The 13,347-nt window shown below is 38.7% G+C and overlaps 1 non-coding gene across 1 annotated transcript; it reads left to right on the top strand.

Annotated features, from left to right (window-relative positions):
* The first annotated feature begins 3,444 nt into the window (after positions 1–3,444).
* LOC112793257 (small nucleolar RNA R71) lies at positions 3,445–3,552 on the top strand. Its single transcript, XR_003197959.1, has one exon. It is a non-coding gene; the product is annotated as a small nucleolar RNA R71 (small nucleolar RNA).
* Positions 3,553–13,347: the final 9,795 nt, after the last annotated feature.

Below are 13,347 nucleotides of genomic sequence, written 5' to 3'. Positions count from 1 at the left end.
GAGGCATCTCAGGGATTTCATGATGAGGAATTTCCTCATGTCCATGAGTGGGATCTCTTGTTTGCTCCATCCTCTTCTTAGTGATGGGCTTGTCCTCATCAATGAGGATGTCTCCCTCTATGTTAATTCCAACTGAATTACAGAGGTGACAAATGAGATGAGGGAAGGCTAACCTTGCCAAGGTAGAGGACTTATCCGCCACCTTATAAAGTTCTTGGGATATAACCTCATGAACTTATACTTCCTCTCCAATCATGATGCTATGAATCATGATAGCTCGGTCTATAGTAGCTTCCGACCAGTTGCTAGTGGGAATGATTGAGCATTGGGTAAACTCCAACCATACTCTAGCCACAGGCTTGAGGTCATGCCTTCTCAGTTGAACCGGCTTCCCTCTTGAATCTCTCTTCCATTGAGCGCCCTCTTCACAAATGTTTATGAGGACTTGGTCCAACCTTTGATCAAAGTTGACCCTTCTAGTGTAGGGGTGTTCATCTCCTTGCATCATGGGCAAGTTGAATGCCAACCTTACATTTTCCGAACTAAAATCTAAGCATTTCCCCCGAACTATTGTAAGCCAATTCTTTGGGTCCGGGTTCACACTTTGATCATGGTTCTTGGTGATCCATGCATTGGCATAGAACTCTTGAACTATTAAGATTCCGACTTGTTGAATGGGGTTGGTAAGAACTTCCCAACCTCTTCTTCAGATCTCATGTTGGATCTCCAGATATTCACTCTTTTTGAGTTTGAAAGGGACCTCGGGGATCACCTTCTTCATGGCCACAACTTCATAGAAGTGGTCTTGATGCACCCTTGAGATGAATCTCTCCATCTCCCATGAATCAGAGGTGGAAGCTTTTGCCTTCCTTTTCCTCTTTCTAGAGGTTTTTCCGGCCTTAGGTGCCATAAATGGTTATGGAAAAATAAAAAGCAACGCTTTTACCACACCAAACTTAGAAGGTTTGTTCGTCCTCGAGTAAAAGAGGAAAGAAAAGAGTAGAAGAAGAAGAAAATGGAGGAGATAGAGGGGGCTTTGTGGTTCGGCCAAGGGGGAGAAGTAGTGTTTAGGTTGTGTGAAAATGAAGGAGTGAAGAAGGGTTTTTATAGGGGTGGAGAGGGGGGTATGGTGGTTTGAATTTGGATGGTGGGGTAGGTGGGGTTTTATGAAAGATGGATGTGAGTGGTGAAGAGAATGGTGGGATTTGATAGGTGAGGGGTTTTTTTTGAGGAAGAGGTATTGAGGTGATTGGTGAATGGGTGAAGAAGAGAGAGAGTGGTGGGGTAGGTGGGAATTCTGTGGAGTCCACAGATCCTGAGGTGTCAAGGATAGCTCATCCCTGCACCAAGTGGCGTGCAAAAACGCCCTTTCTGCCAATCCTGGCGTTAAACGCCGGGCTACTGCCCTTTTCTGGCGTTTAACGCCAGCTTCTTGCCCATTCCTGGCGTTAAACGCCAGTCTGGTGCCCATTTCTACGTTAAACACCCATAATAGTGCCAGACTGGGCGTTTAAACGCCCATTTTGCTGTCTTCATTGGCGTTTAAACGCCAGCAAGTTTTCCTCCAGGGTGTGCTATTTTTCTTTCTGTTTTTCATTCTGTTTTTGCTTTTTTAATTGATTTTGTGACTTCACATGATCATCAACCTACAGAAAGCATAAAATAACCAAGGAAAATAGATAAATATAACATTGGGTTGCCTCCCAACAAGCGCTTCTTTAATGTCAGTAGCTTGACAGTGGGCTCTCATGGAGCCTCACAGATGTTCAGAGCAATGTTAGAACCTCCCAACACTAAACTTAGAGTTTGAATGTGGGGGTTCAACACCAAACTTAGAATTTGGTTGTGGCCTCCCAACACCAAACTTAGAATTTGACTGTGGGGGCTCTGTTTGACTCTGTTTTGAGAGAAGCTCTTCATGCTTCCTCTCCATGGTTACAGAGGGATATCCTTGAGCCTTAAATACAAGGGATTCTTCATTCACTTGAATGATCAATTTTCCTCTGTCAACATCAATCACAGCCTTTGCTGTGGCTAGGAAGGGTATGCCAAGGATGATGGATTCATCCATGCACTTCCCAGTCTCTAGGACTATGAAATCAGCAGGGATGTAATGGTCTTCAATCTTTACCAGAACATCCTCTACAAGTCTATAAGCTTGTTTTCTTGAATTGTCTGCCATCTCTAGTGAGATTCTTGCAGCTTGTACCTCAAAGATCCCTAACTTCTCCATTACAGAGAGAGGCATGAGGTTTATGCTTGACCCTAGGTCACACAGGGCCTTCTCAAAGGTCATGGTGCCTATGGTACAAGGTATTGAAAACTTCCCAAGATCCTGTCTCTTTTGATGTAATCTCTGCCTAGTCAAGTCATCCAGTTCTTTGGTGAGCAAAGGAGTTTCATCCTCCCAAGTCTCATTCCAAATAACTTATCATTTAGCTTCATGATTGCTCCCAGGTACTTAGCAACTTGCTCTTCAGTAACATCTTCGTCCTCTTCAGAGGAAGAATATTCATCAGAGCTCATGAATGGCAGAAGTAAATCCAATGGAATCTCTATGGTCTCAGTGTGAGCCTCAGATTCCCATGGTTCCTCATTAGGAAACTCATTGGAGGCCAGTGGACGTCCATTGAGGTCTTCCTCAGTGGCGCTCACTGCCTCTTCCTCCTCTCCAAATTCGGCCATGTTGATGGCCTTACACTCTCCTTTTGGATTCTCTTCTGTATTGCTTGGAAGAGTACTAGGAGGGAGTTCAGTAACTTTCTTACTCAGCTGACCCACTTGTGCCTTCAAGTTTCTAATGGAGGACCTTATTTCAGTCATGAAACTTTGAGTGGTTTTGATTAGATCAGAGACCATTATTGCTAAGTCAGAGTGGCTCTGCTTAGAATTCTCTGTCTGTTGCTGAGAAGATGATGGAAAAGGCTTGCCGTTGCTAAACCTGTTTCTTCCACCATTATTGTTGTTGAAACCTTGTTGAGGTCTCTGTTGATCCTTCCATGAGAGATTTGGATGATTTCTCCATGAAGGATTATAGATGTTTCCATAGGGTTCTCCCATGTAATTCACCTCTTCCATTGATGGGTTCTCAGGATCATAAGCTTCTTCTTCAGATGAAGTGTCCTTAGTACTACCTGGTGCAGCTTGCATTCCAGACAGACTTTGAGAAATCATATTGACTTGCTGAGTCAATATTTTGTTCTGAGCCAATATGGCATTCAAAGTATCAATCTCAAGAACTCCTTTCTTCTGATACGTCCCGTTGTTCACAGGATTCCTTTCAGAAGTGTACATGAATTGGTTATTTGCAACCAGTTCAATGAGTTCTTGAGCTTCTGCTGGCATCTTCTTCAGATGAAGAGATCCTCCAGCAGAGCTGTCCAATGACATCTTGGACAGTTCAGACAGACCATCAAAGAAGATACCTATGATGCTCCATTCAGAAAGCATGTCAGAAGGACACTTTCTGATCAATTGTTTGTATCTTTCCCAAGCTTCATAGAGGGATTCACCTTCCTTCTGTCTGAAGGTTTGGACTTATACTCTAAGCTTACTCAATTTTTGAGGTGGAAAGAACTTTGCCAAGAAGGCATTGACTAGCTTTTTCCCAATAGTTCAGGCTTTCTTTAGGTTGTGAGTCCAACTATATCCTAGCTCTGTCTCTTACAGCAAAAGGGAATAGCATAAGTCTGTAGACCTCTGGGTCAACCCCATTGGTCTTGACAGTGTCACAGATTTGTAAGAATTCAGCTAAAAACTGATGAGGATCTTCCAATGGAAGTCCATGGAACTTGCAATTCTGTTGCATTAGAGAAACTAATTGAGGCTTAAGCTCAAAGTTGTTTGCTCCAATGGCAGGGATAGAGATACTTCTCCCATAGAAGTCGGGAGTAGGTGCAGTAAAGTCACCCAACACCTTCCTTGCATTGTTGGCATTGTTGTTGTTTTCGGCTGCCATGTCTTCTTCTTGTTTGAAGATTTCTGTTAGGTCCTCTATAGAGAGTAGTGCTTTAGCTTCTCTTAGCTTTCGCTTCAAGATCCTTTCAGGTTCAGGGTCAGCCTCAACAAGAATGCTTTTGTCTTTGCTCTTGCTCATATGAAATAGAAGAGAACAAGAGAGTATGGAATCCTCTATGTCACAGTATAGATATTCCTTGAGGTGTTAGAGGAAAAGAAGAATAGAAGGAGGAGGTAGAAAGAAGAATTCGAACTTATCAAGAAGGATAGAGTTCGAATTGTTGATAGTGGAGGAGTGTTAGTCCTTAAATGGAAGGATGTGAGAAGAGGGGAAGAATTTTTTAAAATAAAGTAAAAGATTTTGAAATAATTAAAAGAAATTTTGAAAATTTGATTGATGATTTTCAAAAATTAAAGTTGGGAAAGAATTAAAGTGATTTTTGAAAAAGATTTTTGAAATTGGAAATAAAAAAGATATGATTGAAAACTATTTTGAAAAAGATGTGATTAAGAAGATATGATTGAAAAGTTATGGTTTTAAAAAGATATGATTGAAAAGATATGATTGAAAAACAATTTAAAAAGATTTGATTTTTTAAAATTAATGACTTGGCTAACAAGAAATTTAAAAGATATGATTCAGACATTAAACCTTTCTCAACAGAAAAGGCAACATACTTGAAATGTTTGAATCAAATCATTAATTGTTAGCAAGTATTTTTGAAAATGGAAAGAAATTGATTTTGAAAATATATGATTGAAAAGATATGATTTGAAAAAGATTTTATTTTGAAAAATTATGGAAACCTAAAAAAAATTTGAGTTAAAAACAAAATCTTCTTTCTTGTATCATCCTGGCGTTAAACACCCAGAATTGTATCCATTCTGGCATTTAACGCCGAAAATGCTACCCTTTTGGGCGTTAAACGCCCAGACAGGTACCCTGGCTGGCATTTAAATGCCAGTTTTCCTTCTTCACTGGGCGTTTTGAACGCCCAGCTTTTTCTGTGTAATTCCCCTGCTGCATGTTCTGAATCTTCAATTCTCTGTATTATTGACTTGAAAAGACACAAATAAAAATATTTTTTTTTGAATTTTTAATGATGAGGAATAATCAAAATGGAACTAAGATCAAATAAACAATGCATGCAAGACACCAAACTTAGAAGTTTGTATACTATTGACACTAACAAATTGAGAATGCATATGAGAAATAACAAAACACTCAAGACAAGAGAATTTAAAGATCAGAGCAAGGAAATCATCAAGAACAACTTGAAGATCAATGAAAAACATAATGCATGTAATTTTCGAAAATTAGAAGAATGAAGACATGCAATTGACACCAAACAAGAAACATAAAAATATTTTTTATTTTAAGATTTTATAAAATTTTTTGTGCTTTTTCGAAAATTATATGGAAGAGAAAATAAAGAGATTCAAAATTTTTAATAAGAATTCCAGGAATCATGCAATGTTAGTCTAAAGCTTTAGTCTAAAGAAATTAGACATGGCTAGCCAAGCTTCAGCAGGACATTACATTCAACAGCTAAATTGATGAGAATCAATCAGCTTTTGTGATGATAAGAACATCACCTTGAAACTCTAGAATTCATTCTTAAAAATTTTGAAGAAAAATACCCAATCTAAGCAACAAGATGAACCGTCAGTTGTCCAAACTCAAACAATCCCCGGAAACGGCGCCAAAAACTTGGTGCACGAAATTGTGATCATCAATGGCGCCATCAACATGGTACGCTCAATTGCAATACCAACTCTTTATCACAACTTCGCACAACTAACCAGCAAGTGCACTGGGTCGTCCAAGTATTAAACCTTACGCGAGTAAGGGTCGATCCCACGGAGATTGTTGGTATGAAGCAAGCTATGGTCATCTTGTAAATCTCAGTCAGGCGGATTCAAATGGTTATGGAGGATTGATAATTAAAAGATGAATAAAACATAAAATAAAGATAGAGATACTTATATAATTCATTGGTGAGAATTTCAGATAAGCGTATGGGGATGCTTTGTCCCTTCCGTCTCTCTACTTTCCTACTGTCTTCATCCAATCCTTCTTACTCCTTTCCATGGCAAGCTGTATGTTGGGCATCACCGTTGTCAATGGCTACAGTCCCGTCCTCTCAGTGAAAATGTTCAACGCACTATGTCACAGCACGGCTATTCATCTGTCGATTCTCGATCATGTCGGAATAGAATCCAGTGATTCTTTTGCGTCTGTCACTAAGGCCCCACAATCGCGAGTTTGAAGCTCATCACAGTCATTCAATCCTTGAATCCTACTCGGAATACCACAGACAAGGTTTAGACTTTCCGGATTCTCAAGAATGCCGCCATCAATTCTAGCTTATACCACGAAGATTCTGATTAAGGAATCCAAGAGATACACATTCAAGCCTTGTTTGCATGTAGAACGGAAATGGTTGTCAGGCACGCGTTCATAAGTGAGAATGATGATGAGTGTCACATAATCATCACATTCATTATGTTCTTGGGTGCGAATGAATATCTTAGAACAAGAATAAGCTGGATTGAATGGAAGAACAATAGTAATTGCATTAATACACGAGGTACAGCAGAGCTCCACACCTTAATCTATGGTGTGTAGAAACTCCACCGTTGAAAATACATAAGAACAAGGTCTAGGCATGACCGTGAGGCCATCCCCATGATCTAAGATAGCATAAGACTACTCGAAGATAGCTACCAAGATGAAAATACAATAGTAAAAGGTCCTATTTATAGAGAACTAGTAGCCTAGGGTTTACAGAAATGAGTAAATGACGTAAAAATCCACTTCCGGGCCCACTTGGTGTGTGCTTGGGCTGAGCATTGAAGATTTCATGTGTAGAGACTTTTCTTGGAGTTAAACGCCAGCTTTTGTGCCAGTTTGGGCGTTTAACTCCAGCTTTTGTGCCAGTTCCAGCGTTAAACGCCAGAATTCTTGAGCTGATTTGGAACGCCGATTTGGGCCATCAAATATTGGACAAAGTATGGACTATTATATATTGCTGGAAAGCCCAGGATGTCTACTTTCTAACACAATTGAGAGCGCGCCAATTGTACTTATGTAGCTCCAGAAAATCCACTTCGAGTGCATGGAGGTCAGAATCCAACAGCATCTGCAATCCTTTTCAGCCTCTGAATCAGATTTTTGCTCAGGTCTCTCAATTTCAGCCAGAAAATACCTGAAATCACAGAAAAATACACAAACTCATAGTAAAGTCCAGAAAAGTGAATTTTAAATAAAAACTAATAAAAATATAATAAAAACTAACTAAAACATACTAAAAACATACTAAAAATAATGCCAAAAAGCGTATAAATTATCCGCTCATCAATATGCCATTTGCTTCCACTATTTTCTCCCTTGTATGTTGTAGCTACCATGTAATTGAGACCTTTATTATTTGGCATTAACACCCATATTTCATTTATGTTCTTATCTTTACTTCTGGGTTACTTTCCTTCTTTTCCTCTTCTTTCAGGATGGCCACCGAGGAAGGGAAAGGGAAAGCTTCTAAATAGGGAGACAAACAAGTCAATCTGCACAATCTATAGCGAAAGGCATCAGTTGGAGCAGCCCGTCCACTAATACATCTTAGCATGCACCGAGGACGGTGCAATCTTTAAGTGTGGGGAGGTCGATACCAATCTCCACGGGTTAGTTAGTCCCTTCTCAACACCAATTTTTGTTTTTCATTGTTGCATTTGCATATTTGTTTGATTTCGTGCATATTTTACCACTTGGTTGAAGTAACATTTTCTTTTTCAAGAAACTTTTTATAGTATATTTCAAGAGAGGATTTTTGCTAGTAAAGAATTTCGTAAAAATATAGTCGCGTTGTGAGTATAGATTCTAAACCAACAGAAAATCCCTTCGTACAAAAGTTTTGGTTGTCACAAGTAACAAAACCCAATAAATTTATAAACCGAAGTATTCAAACCTCAGGTCGTCTTCTCAAGGAATTGCAGGGAAGTATGATTTATTATTGGTTATGAAAAAACAGTGTTTGGGTTTGAAAAAGGTTTTAAGCAAGAGAAATAGATTGCAAGAATTAATAAATTAATAACTAATAAAACCCTTGGCAAGGTATGAAAACTGGAAGTCCTATCCCAGTTATCCTTATCAATTGTGATGAGAATTGGATTTTTCTCCCGCTAAGTTAACCTCTAACTATGAAGGTAAGTCAAGTTGATGGAATAAGTTTGGTTCCTCAGGTCCTAGTCTTTCCTTGGAAAAGGCTAGAGTTATTGGAACTCGAGTTAATTCTTGAAGAATTCTAATTTTCAGTCGACAATGAGTTTGACAACTCAAGAGTTACCAATTAATCAACTAAATGCCAAGAATATAAAAAGCTAGATAAAAATCATAGATCTAAAAATACCTCAAATTATATTGAATGAAGATGTCAATTCTAACATGGACAATATTCATAAGCCAATTGGGCAACATAAATCAAATACAAATAAAAGCTTCAGAGTAGACAAAAATAGAAGAGAAACATAAATTATTGAACCTGGTATGAAGAAACAATCCTAATCCTAATAGAAATCCTAATCCTAAATCCTAAGAGAGAGGAGAGAGCCTCTCTCCCTAAAAACTGAATCTAAACTATGATAAGTAAAAATTATTCGCTATCTGATTATCACCTTCTGTATGAATGCATTCCCCCACTTCATAACTTCTAATCTGTGCCTCTTAGATTTGGATCTGGGCCAAAAGGGCCCAAAAATAGCTGGAAACGAGATCTGCAAATTCTGCAGATCGCGCACGTCACGCATCCGCGTGGGTCACGCGGTCGCGTCATCTAGAGTGTTGCTCTTCCACGCGGTCGCGTCAGTCATGTGCCCGCGTCAGTTGTATTTCGCAAGTCACACGTTCTCCTCATCCATGCACTCGCATCGATTCTCTTTTGTGCGAACCACGCGTTCACGTCGTCTATGCGGACGCGTCACTGCCAGTTACTCCAAAACTCCAATTTGTGCTTTCCTTCCATTTTTGTATGTTTCCTTTTGATCCTTTAAATCATTCATGCCCTATAAAACCTGAAAGTACTCAATACACAAATCACGGCATCGAATGGATATAAAAGATAATTAAATTTGATTATTTTAAAGCATAAGGAACATATTTTCTCATATATCACATAATAAGGAAGGGAAAGTGAAACCATGCAATTTACATGAATAAGTAGGTGAAGGGTTGAATAAATCACTTAAATTGAGCTCAATATACATCATAAAATATGGGTTTATCAACCTCCCCACACTTAAACAATAGCATGTCCTCATGCTAAATCCAAGATAAAGAGTAAGGTAAAGTGGTGGAATCTCATGCAATGCAATCTATCCTAGATGCAACTGCCTAAATGAGTCATGCAAATCTAGTTATTATTCACCTATATATAAAGCTTTACATGTAGTTAAATTAATTCACATTCTCAAGGAATCATATATGCATAGCCAACCTTAGATAATGTTAAAGCACTTTTACAATTGAGATGGGTAAATAAAATATTTTTCAAACTTGCAAGACAATTAACAATAGATGTAGAGATATATGGTGATGAGCTATTGAACCTCACTGGATTTGGTGTTTACTCTCTAGTCACTCAGTGTTTATTGGGTTAATCACTCTATTCTTCTTTTTATCCATGCTTCCTATAACTTTGTTCTTCATCTAACAAATCAACAATTATAGAATACAGACATACAAAGATCATGAGGTCTTTTTAAGGTTGTAATGGGGCCAAGATAGAGGTAAGGGTGTATGTCTAAGGCTAAGTAAGCTAATAAGTGAATCCTTGATTAGTCTAAGATCTCACCTAACATATACATACTTTATACAGATCAAAAGTTTCTTAACCTATTTGCCCAATTTTTTTTCACTTTGTATTACAGACTCATGCATTGAATTTAACTTTGTCCCATGTGCATTGATTCTTTTTATTTTGTGTTTGGAGACATTTTTTTTATGCACATGGTAATTTAATTATTTTGATTTCACATGAGCATGCTTCCCAAATTTTTACATAACTTGTTCAATTTAATTTCCTACTTTTTCTATCATCCCATGTTCCCATAAAATTCTCCACACTTAAATTATACACAATTTCTATCTTAAGCTAACCAAGGATTCAACTTGGGGTTTTTATTTTGTTTTTCTGCTTAAGGCTAGTAATGTGGTTATAAAACAGAAGGGGATTAAAAAGCTCAAGGGGGCTAACAAGGATGGCATAAAAGGTAGGCTTTATTTGGGATAAGTGAGTTAATAATCAAACATGGCCTCAATCCTATCTTGGTATGTATCAATATTCTATATTAGATATATAGATTAAAGCAAAGTAAAGAACACCAGAATAAAAAAGGAGGGCAAAGCACACAGGAATAAAAATTATTGTCTGAATGTAACCATACAATTAAGCTCAAAACTCACAGGCTGTGTGTTCTCAAGCTCATAAATCATATATCAGTTATGTATGTCATGCAAGTAGAAATTCAAGAGTTTCCATTCAACTCAATGTAAAATATATTGGATGGCTTTAAAGTTTTAGTGTTCCTCCTTGATGAAATGTTATTAACTAACTAACATGTAATGCTATATATACAAGGGGTGTGGATTGATTCTGTTAAGGTCTCTAGCTTACTTCCTTTTTTATTTTCAATCAAATCAACTATCATATGCTAAAAAGGGTAAACTATACTAATTAATCCACTTAATATATAACTAGTAAACTAAGGTGCAAATCGAGCTAAAATATCCAAGATGTATATACAGCCCAAAGTGCATAATGTAAAAAGTACAATAAAAGCAAAAGAGAGAAATGTGCAAAAATACAGAAAATAGACAAAATAAGATAAGAGTATGTAGTGGTTCACCAAAATAAATAGATGCCAGAGATGGCGACCTCCCCACCCTTAAAGAATAGCATCGTCCTCGATGCTCAGTCAAGAAGGGTGTGACGAAGTGTCATCTCTGGAAGGATGGGCTGCTGGTGTCTCGATGGTAGGCTGAGGGTCTGCAGTCGCTGTGAGGATCGGAGAAGTGGACTGCTGAAGTGGCGGCTCTGTCCGTAGAAGAACCTCCGGATCTGCGGTCTGTAGCTGGTGGTGCTCCTCATGATGTGGTGTAGTGTGGCCGGGACCTCCCTGCTCAGCCTGGGTAGGTGCCTCCTCCTCGTGATCGCTCACCTCCTCCTCAGATGTGTCGGAGGACGTGTCGGGCTCAGAGGGAATGTCACCACCAGAGCGGATCATCAGCTTGAGGTGCTCATAGCGTCGCTTGTGGCGATGCTCAGACCTCTCAAAAAGTTGCCTGGTGCGATGGTCAGATCTCTCAAACTGCTGATGGTGATGGCGCTCCATCTGATATAGGCGATCAAAGAGTCGGTGCACTAGACGGTAGATGGGCTCAGGAGCATGTGGGAGTGCAGTGGGTTGTTGAAGAATTGAAGATTGATGGTTTAGAAGTTATAGTAAACTCTCGTTGTAAGTATAGTTACTAAACCAAACAATCGACCTTTCTTACAAACGTTTTGGTTGTCACAAGTAACAAACCCCTAAATAAATTGATAACTGAAGTATTTAAACCTCGGGTTGTCTTCTCAAGGAATTGCAGGGAGGTATGCTCTTATTATTGGTTATGAGTTTGTAAATTGGGGGTTTTGAGAATGAGGAACAAATAAAATAAATGACAAGTAAAATAAATAAATGACTGTAAAACAAACTCTTGGCAAGGTATGAGAAATTGGAAGGCCTATCCTAGTTATCCTTATCAATGATGACGAAAATTGAATCTTAACTCCACTTAGTTAACCTCTGCTGTTGCAAAGGAAGGTCAAGTGGCTAATTAGTTTGATCTTCAAAACGTAGTTAATTCCTAGAAAAAGATTGGGATTATAGAAGTTCAAGCTAATTGGCAAAGATAGCGATTATCGATCACGTTGAGTTTGATAACTCAAGAGTTACTGATTTCTTAACCAAAGCCAAGAATGTAGAAAGCTAAATTAAAATCATAAATATCTGGAATACCTCAAATAACATACATTCAAAGCATTAAAATCTAACATGGAAAAGTTCATAAGCCAATTGGGCAACATAAATCAAATACAAATAAAAGCATTAAAGTATCTCAAAGTAGAAGAGAAGTCAAAATAAAGAAATATTGAACCTGATATGAAGATGAGATAAATCCTAATTTCTAAAAATCCTAATCCTAAATCCTAAGAGAGAGGAGAGAGCCTCTCTCTCTAAAAACTACATCTAAAACCTAAAATTGTGAGTAGTGAGAGCCTGTTGAGTCTCTGCATGTTCCCTGACTTTAATCTGTATTTCTGGGCCAAAAACTGGGTTGAAATCCGGCCCAGAATCTTTGCCAGTGACTTTTGTAATTCTGCAGATTGCGCACGTCACGCGGACACGTCACTCGGCATTTTTCTTTTCCATGCGGGCGCGTCGTCCATGCCTCCGCGTTGCTTCTGCTTTTCCAATCCGCGCGTCCGCGTCACTCATGCGGCCGCGTCACTGCGAATTTCTTTCTGCAACGCGGTCGCGTCGCTGACGCGTACGCGTCACTTCTCGCTGGTCATCTCCTCAATTTCTTGTGTTCCTTCCATTTTTGCAAGCTTCCTTCCCAATCTCTCACTCATTCATGTCCTATAAAGCCTGAAAAACTTAACACACAGATCAAGGCATCGAATGGTAATAAGAGAGGACTAAGATTAGCTAAATTAAGACCAAAGAAGCATGTTTTCAATCATGTAATAATTTTAGGAAAGAAATATAAATGCATGCTAATTATATAAATAAGTGGGTAAAGACCATGATAAAACCACATAATTAAACACATTATAAACCATAAAATAGTGGTTTATCAGTGGTGCTGGGCCAGTGGAAGCAGAAGGGGTAGCTAAAGGGGCGGCTGCCTCAGTAGTGTCAGTGAAAAATAGAGGGCAGTAGCCGAAAGCCAGGAATTTCCGACTGTGAGGGACGATCTTTTGGCACTCTGTGGTGGGGGGCATTTCATCAACAGCTGGTGCACGAAATTGTGTATGCCAATATTAATGGACTATTTAACACAGCTTCGTACCACTAACAAGCAAGTGCACTGGGTCGTCCAAGTAATACCTTACGTGAGTAAGGGTCGATCCCACAGAGATTATTGGTTTGAAGCAAGCTATGTTTATTTTATTATTCTTAGTCAGGATATTAATTAAAATTATTAGTTGGAATTATTAGAAAAATAAAAGAGTGTGAAATAGTTACTTGTTGTGTAGTAATGGAGAATATGTTGGGGTTTTTGGAGATGCTTTGTCCTCTGAATCCCTGCAACATAATGCTTACTCACTTTCATAAATGCAAGGCTCC

Source organism: Arachis hypogaea, chromosome 3 (assembly GCF_003086295.3).
Source record: "Arachis hypogaea cultivar Tifrunner chromosome 3, arahy.Tifrunner.gnm2.J5K5, whole genome shotgun sequence".
In the NCBI taxonomy this organism is placed as follows: Eukaryota; Viridiplantae; Streptophyta; class Magnoliopsida; order Fabales; family Fabaceae; genus Arachis; species Arachis hypogaea.
The sequence above is the reverse complement of the archived record's forward strand: the minus strand, read 5'-3'. Positions and strand labels throughout refer to the sequence as shown.